Source organism: Lycium ferocissimum, chromosome 4 (assembly GCF_029784015.1).
Source record: "Lycium ferocissimum isolate CSIRO_LF1 chromosome 4, AGI_CSIRO_Lferr_CH_V1, whole genome shotgun sequence".
Lineage (NCBI taxonomy): Eukaryota > Viridiplantae > Streptophyta > Magnoliopsida > Solanales > Solanaceae > Lycium > Lycium ferocissimum.
In genome coordinates this window covers 13,485,560-13,492,984 of record NC_081345.1, presented here as the reverse complement: position 1 = coordinate 13,492,984, position 7,425 = coordinate 13,485,560, and the positions used below count along the sequence as shown (strand labels likewise).

The window sequence follows — 7,425 nt, the reverse complement described above, 5'->3', positions numbered from 1 at the left end:
TCAGGACTCTGAATCATACAGTACTGCTTCGGCGGTCTCTCAGAGCGCTACACCGGTCCCACTTCGGCGGTAGAAGGGCCGCGAAAGCGGTCAAGAATGAATAGCAGGGACCGCTTCAGCGGTGGCCTTACCGCTACAACGGTAACGATACAGAAGTTGGCTGACCGCTGGAGCGTAATACCTATCAGTAATACTATACCAACTTGGATCGTTTCACAACTAAAATCTTAACTCGACCATACTCAACACATATCAGACCTGATTCCGAATACGACTTGCCTTTCGCGCGTAGATACCAATTGGAATCGTCTAGTTACCAATTAGGCCCACCGAGATACCAATTTTATCGAAGTGGCACGATTTGAAAGAAAGAAAGGAAACTTTACTAGATGCCCTATAGCCTCCCGTGGACGGGTACGGACGTCTACATACCATTCCACGAGACTCTACTAGAAATTGCTCTGGTACTTGTGAGACCGGTAACCTAGGCTCTGGTACAAACTTGTCACGACCAAATTCGAGATTGTGCGGGCACGTACCTTTCCCTCCTCGGTAGGCGAACCCTCTCATTCATTCATACATCAATTAAGCAACAAATCCTTTTAAGCATTAGATAATTAGAAATACAGCGGAACTCCATAATATATTCAATAAACTCAAAGTTTATATGTTTACAACAATCTATATATTATTAAAAAGAGGATAGTTTGCCCTAAGATTTTAACAAGTGGCAGCATAGGATTGAGACATGTGGTAGTTTTAGGACAAAAAATAGTTAATTAGTTAATAATTAGTTTTGTTTTTTAACTTGAATTTAAATTTGGAAAAAAAAAATACACAAAAAAGGAAATCTAGGAAAAGGAGGTAGTTTTTGCGGAAGTTAGGTGCTGCACGATGGAGTAATGGATAAGATTAAAAGAAAATTGCTTTATTCAAAATAAATCACATTTTCCATAAAAGAAGTGCTTGTGTAGTTTTAAAACTGCTGGTGCACAATATTCTTAAAACTGTCAGTTGAAATTAAATCTTAAATTGTGATTTAATGCCTTCTGTGAAATCCAATGAACGGGGTTGCAAGAATGAGAATGAGTTCAGTTCTTTGGAATGAATACTCAGTTCCCTCAGCATTCATGCAGTGGAGCAGGAAGCGGATGCATCTCTCCAAGAGATAACTACGCATCAGTCAAGAGAGAAAATAGAGAGAACTGAAGCTAGAGGAATTGCAAGGATGAGAATGAGGTTTACCGATTCAAAAAAAGATCACGTCTCCATGAACACATGAATTTAAAGAATCGAGGCGAACAATATCATCCGCTGATGCTACCTTTCAAGGTTAGTTTTGAAGTTGAATTAAATTTTAAATTTGAAGATGTGATATCCACTTAATAGGAATCCTTTGTCAATTTCTTATTCAAATCCTTTGTCGATTACAGACAGTAAACCACTAAATGAGACTAATCAAAATATCATAGTGGAAATGATGCATACATGAATGAAAAGAATGCACCAATAATTGTGACACTTAATAACATAAAGGCATTTAAGATTAGCAAAATTTAAGATGAGAAAGTCTTGAATTATGAAACTCATCCTATAAAAAATTCATAAGCTGAAATCTTAATAACATAAAGGCAAAAGTATATTAAAATTTGAAATAATTTTAAGCAATAAAAGTAAATAAAAATAATCAAATTTCTCATGTACATAATCTCATAACTTAAAATTAAAACTAAAAGCATTCTATTAAAGACAAAAATAATAATTTCTTATTGCATGTAATACTTAAATACTGATTGTTATAAATACTGATATATATTATGATAAAATACCAGTTGTTTATGGAAAAAAAATATAAAATAATAATAAAATTATTTTGTTTATACATTAGATGAATTCAACGAATTCAAAAACATAATATAGTACTCCTATGAAATATTATATTATTTTGATAAGATATAAACACTAAATATACAAAAGTTAATAAAAAGATAAAGTAGAAAAAATGTACTAAGAGTGGGTTAAAAATGAGTGAATTAATCTTTAAAAAAAAAGTAATTAAAATGACACTAAAAACATTATTGATAAATTTAGAAAATTGAAGTACTGGGAACAGCAAAATAAAAGTTTTTTAAAACGACGAGTTAGAAAAATGTATATCTAAGACAATAGTTAGTGGATAATGATATCAAGCTAATTGGCAATATAATGAATGTAGAATTACTAAATAGTTGATAATGCGATAAATAAAAATAAGATAAATGTTATCGGTTAACAGAGAAAAAGTAATTGAGTCTAACATGCAAGTGGGGTCACCTTTTCTTCATAGACATTAAATTAATCCGATCATTTTTTTTTTCTTATATGATAAAAGTGAAATGTAGCAATAAGTATTGTTAAGGAGTAAAAAATAGTTATTTATATATTAAAACAGGAGTGATATGCAAGGAAACAAGTGAAAAACTAATAAATATTCATATGATAAAGTACTTAAAAATGCAAACACAATAGATATGGAAAAATAAAAATAAAAAGTATATAAATAAAAAATTATAATGTAGAAATATATATAAAAAAGAAGGGACTGTATGAGGATATTTATCATTTTTAAATAATTTGTAAAATAAATAAACTAAATAATTAAGTAATGCTAAAGATATTGTTAACAAATTTAGACAATGAACTAAGCTTATATAACAAATTTAGACAATGAACTAAGCTTATATATTGGTTTGTTTTAATAAGTATTAACTATTATAACCTATGATGTGCTAAATATGCTAGCAGTCTTTCATGTAAGCTTTACAATATTATTTTACAAGAAGTTAAATCTTAAAATTATTCAATAAACCTGTATATTCATGATTACATGTATAAACCGACCGCGCATCGCGCGGATACGTATACTAGTATTATTAAAAACAGGATAGTTTTAGGAAAAAAGTTAGTTCATTTAGGTAATAATTAGTTACTTTAGTTAGTGTTTTGAATTTGAATTTAAAAATAATTGGGAAGTTACAAAGTGGTAAAGCTAAAAACTGAAAAAAGAGAAACGTAGGGATAATTTAGTTCCAATCAGGATTATTAGTTACTGTTTGCCTTTTTTTTCTTTTTTATTTTTAAAATTCAACTTGACAGTTACTTTAGGAAGTCAGAAAAAAAAAAAGACAACTAATCCTAACCCACCGTGAATCCCGCGTTCAACTCCCACTTCCCCATTTACCCCTTAATCTGCACCATGCTCACACAAATAAACATAAGTCATCGCCTGCACAAAAAGATATATACACGACACACATAAACAAAATGCATAGAGAGAACAAAGCATATTCACGGAAAGGGAAAAAAAAAAAAAACAATCCGGGATAACCAATCATCAGTTTACAGAAAACATCAAAGAAGAAAACCACTCAGATTTCTGAATTCTTACTCAAAGTTCAGGAGTTTTTCTTTCCGTTTATTTCGTATACAGAAGATGGCTCATATGTTCAGACTCTGCGCTCTCAAGCTTGACAATGTCTGTGAATTCAGAATTCGAGCTTGAGAATAGCGGCTTCAGATTCTCTGTCACAAGTACCAAGGCCTGAGCATGTGGTCTGTTTCATATTTGCTAACTATAGTGCAATCTTTTTACAGTTTATTCGTTGAAATGTGACTGCCTTCTTGAAAATTTAGGTCCTACATAAAGTGTAAGCAATTCTTATTTAAGCTATAATGTTAGGGTCAAAGTATTATTTCATGATGACTTTGTTAAATATATATCATGAGTTCTTCTTTGTGGATACAATTGACTTATCACAGAATTGATTTCTTTTGTTTGAATAAATGAAGAGGGTAACTGTCCTATGTTATCCTCTGATCTTGATTTTGGAATTGTCATTTTTGTTTTTTGTTTATAGTGACAACTCAAATAACAACGCATAATATAATGAGATTAACTAAGATGTGCGCTCTTGACGCTATCTACGCTTGAGGCATTAAATTCTTTGCCTTTTTGTCTTAGTAATTTTCTAGGAAACATATTTGAATAAGACACCTACTCAGCGTCAATAGAGATAGTCTTAATAGATCGTTGAGATATGCATCTTTGCATGATAGTATTAAGACACAGTTGTCTGAAAATAATTCGAAGTTCTATAATGGAACTTGCTTCTTTACTTATTTGAGTCAAAATTGAATTGACATTAAAAAGCATTCTAGCGGGTTGTCCAGGATTAGATTGCCCAGATAGTGGAGACAGCACGACAAGAAGTACATTTGGTGAAGTAGTAGTAATATGCGGAAGCAATGGGTGATGAGCCCCAAAGGCTATAACTTGATGGCAACGGATTGCAGGGCAGATTCATATGGAAAGTTATAACAACAAATATTGACAGTGCTGTATTAGAAGAGAGTAATACTCTTTTGAAAAGTAGATGGCGCTTTTGGTAGCAACGGCCAACGGAGGATCAAGAAAGCAAGAAATGGTTAGTTTTCTCTTCTGGACTTTTCTTGAGCTTACTCTACATGAAATTGTAATCTGCTGGATCTCATGTTTAGTTTTCATTTAACTAGGATTGCTCTCTGTCTTTGAGAATTTTTAGGAAGCTTTCTTGAAAGCAAATCCTAAAGTTGACAAGAAAGTTAAGCTCATTTACTTTGGGAATTATCTTGCCCTCCTTCCTTTGGAAACGATAATGTAGCCTTTACTTGAATTCAAAGATGGTGATTCGTTCAAATTTCAATTTAGGGATACATATCAGTATCTCTAGCTATTGACTATATTATATACGCTCCAGTTCGGGCATTGTTTTCCTGGTCATTCATCACTTGGCAATTGTTTAGTGCAATTATAATTTTTGTAATTCAGTGTTATTTGTATCCATTTAGTACGAACCAAATGTTAATTCAATATATTCATCTCTGTTTGAAAAGGTTATAGTACTTTTAGGTCCGGTAAAAACCTACATGTTTTTACAACAGCCTATTACAATGGACTGAGTAGTCTTTTAGGTTTCCTTCTTTCTTTCAATAAACTCTTAACTCTTCAGTTGTGTATTTGTATTATGTTTTTGTTCTATTTGCATTTCACTAAGAATTTGTGCGCTTCAATTGTCAAGACAAGATACTAATGTTTCTTCGAAAGCATACATTTTGTTTTGTTTGCCCAAATTTCGCAATTTTCTACATCTTACATCGAGTGAGTATTCTTTTATTAGATTTATCTTATTTCTTATTTATGGTATTGGAGCTCAATTTTGTATTTATATTAGTGCTAAATTTATGTTTTCGTGGCATGGTAACAAAAGGTGCAGCAATAGCTATAATCCTTATAGGTTAGTGCGTGGAGATGACAACAATTTTCTAGAGAATACAACAAGCTTTTTGTGAAAATTGACTCATCAGAAGTTTTCCCAGTTAAACTTCTGTTCCGATTGGTTTGGTATTTTCTGGCCAAGTGTGTGAAAGGTGTTAAGCAGGTAAAAGGGTTTCAACTGATAGTAGAGTTGTATGCCACAATAACTTTGCTAGATCAAGGCAGAGGAATTTAAAGGAGGGAAAGAGGTTATCTAGAAAGTTTTACCTCTATGTAACAACCAATTTGATATTTTAACCTACATTGCCAAGTGCTTGGCAAAAAATCTCATGGCTGACTTTCTTCTTCTTAATAATATATAGAAGATATGTCGTTCTACGTATTTTTGATCTATTTTTGCGGTGATAGACATTCTATGGAGCATCAAAGCATAAAGCCGCGTAAAGATTGTTCATTTATATTTGTTTATATCTTTCATTTCCATCGGCTCAACTAACTTTTGAGGAGTATCGTGACAATCGATTGACTTGGGTGTCTCACCTAGGTGTAAAATCTTTACTACAGATATCCACAGATAGGCCATAATAAAGGGCTATGTTGTTATAATTGCTACAAGCAGTGGCAGAGTCAGAATTTTCACTAAGGGGTGTCAAAATATAAAGAAGTAAATTCACGAAGAAGCCAAGGAGTGTCAATATGTAGTATATATACATAAAAATAAAAAATTTACCTAGCTACACAGTGTAATTTTCTGACGAAGGGGTGTCGGACACCCCTCAACTATATGTGGCTCCGCCACTGGCTACAAGAGATGGTGGAATCATCACATATTTGCAATACATTTTTCTAATTTCTAGAATTGCTTCAACTTTATTTGGGTAAATATTTCAGCTATTTACCTTTATGATTTTTTAATCTTTGTGTCATTGTTTGAACATCACTTAGTTGTTCAAAATTTCAAGTACCAAATATGTTATTTCACCACTTAATTTTAATTGTAGCTTAGATGATTTTGCATCTGTATCTCGAATATGACTTGTGTTTCTGATGACTTGAAGAAGATATATTAAGTCAAATATCAGCTTTTCTGTTTTATTTCAAGCAACTAATTTATTTTTAACGAGATGTTTTCATATAGACCAGTTACATAGGTTCCAGTGCTTATCTTTTATGGACTACATGTAAATATTAAGGCTTCTTATATTTGGAGATTATTCTTTATCTAAAAATGCTCTTTATTGCATATCAAAAAATTTACACAGTAAATCATTTTCACGGACTAATTATGTTGGAACGTAGTTCTTTGTTAGAATTTATAGAGATTGAGTCCGTGAAAAATATGGCGAGGTTTGGAATGCAGGTGTTTATTTATTTCTTGCTAATTGCATATGGTTATTTTATCATGTTCCATCGCTCAGAAGAATTGAGAAATCTTTAGTTACTAACTATAAATGAATTCGGCACAGAGGATGGACAAGTCAGTTGTGCTAGCATGCAACTTTTGTTCCAAAATATATTATTCCTTTAATTTATATCAGTCTTATTTTATTGATTTGTACCAGAGGAATTGCTTATGGAATTCTAATACAACTCATTGCTTGTGCCCTTGCTACTTAATCGTCAAGCCAATTGTCCATAGTGATTTTGGAAAAGTTGGTTCTTGGCATATTAGTCATTCATAGAACAGTGTTAACCATGCCCAAATAGCATCTGCATAAAGAAGTACTCATAGTTGTGCATCTGTATTCAAGAAGTACTCATACATACTTTTGTTCTTGGTGTAAAAAAGATTCTTTATTTCCAATTCAAGAATATCTTGGGTCTTTTGAAGGACATCTTATTATAAAGCTGTGAAATATTTCAAAGATTGTGCAGAGCATTGACATAAAAACTGCAAAGGCGGTCTTGAACTACACTTTGCTTTAAGTAAATGGCCTCTTAAGAATGTAAATATTCTTTCGCAAAAAAATTACCTAGAGTATTTCTTGGTTCGAGTAGATAGCCAACTAAATAAAACATGATTTTAGATTTTAAAAATGAGTGAATGTGTTACGCTATTCGGGATGGTTCATTGATACTATGTATTGCAGACTATATTTTGAAGGTGATTCCTTAATCATTGTAGATTATAA

At 32.0% G+C, this 7,425-nt stretch overlaps 1 long non-coding RNA gene across 1 annotated transcript; it reads left to right on the top strand.

The window, feature by feature from the left end:
• The first annotated feature begins 3,013 nt into the window (after positions 1 to 3,013).
• On the top strand, positions 3,014 to 5,584 carry LOC132054371 (uncharacterized). The gene is made up of 2 exons (XR_009414271.1): positions 3,014 to 4,463; positions 5,286 to 5,584. It is a non-coding gene; the product is annotated as an uncharacterized LOC132054371 (long non-coding RNA).
• The last annotated feature ends 1,841 nt before the right edge of the window (positions 5,585 to 7,425 follow it).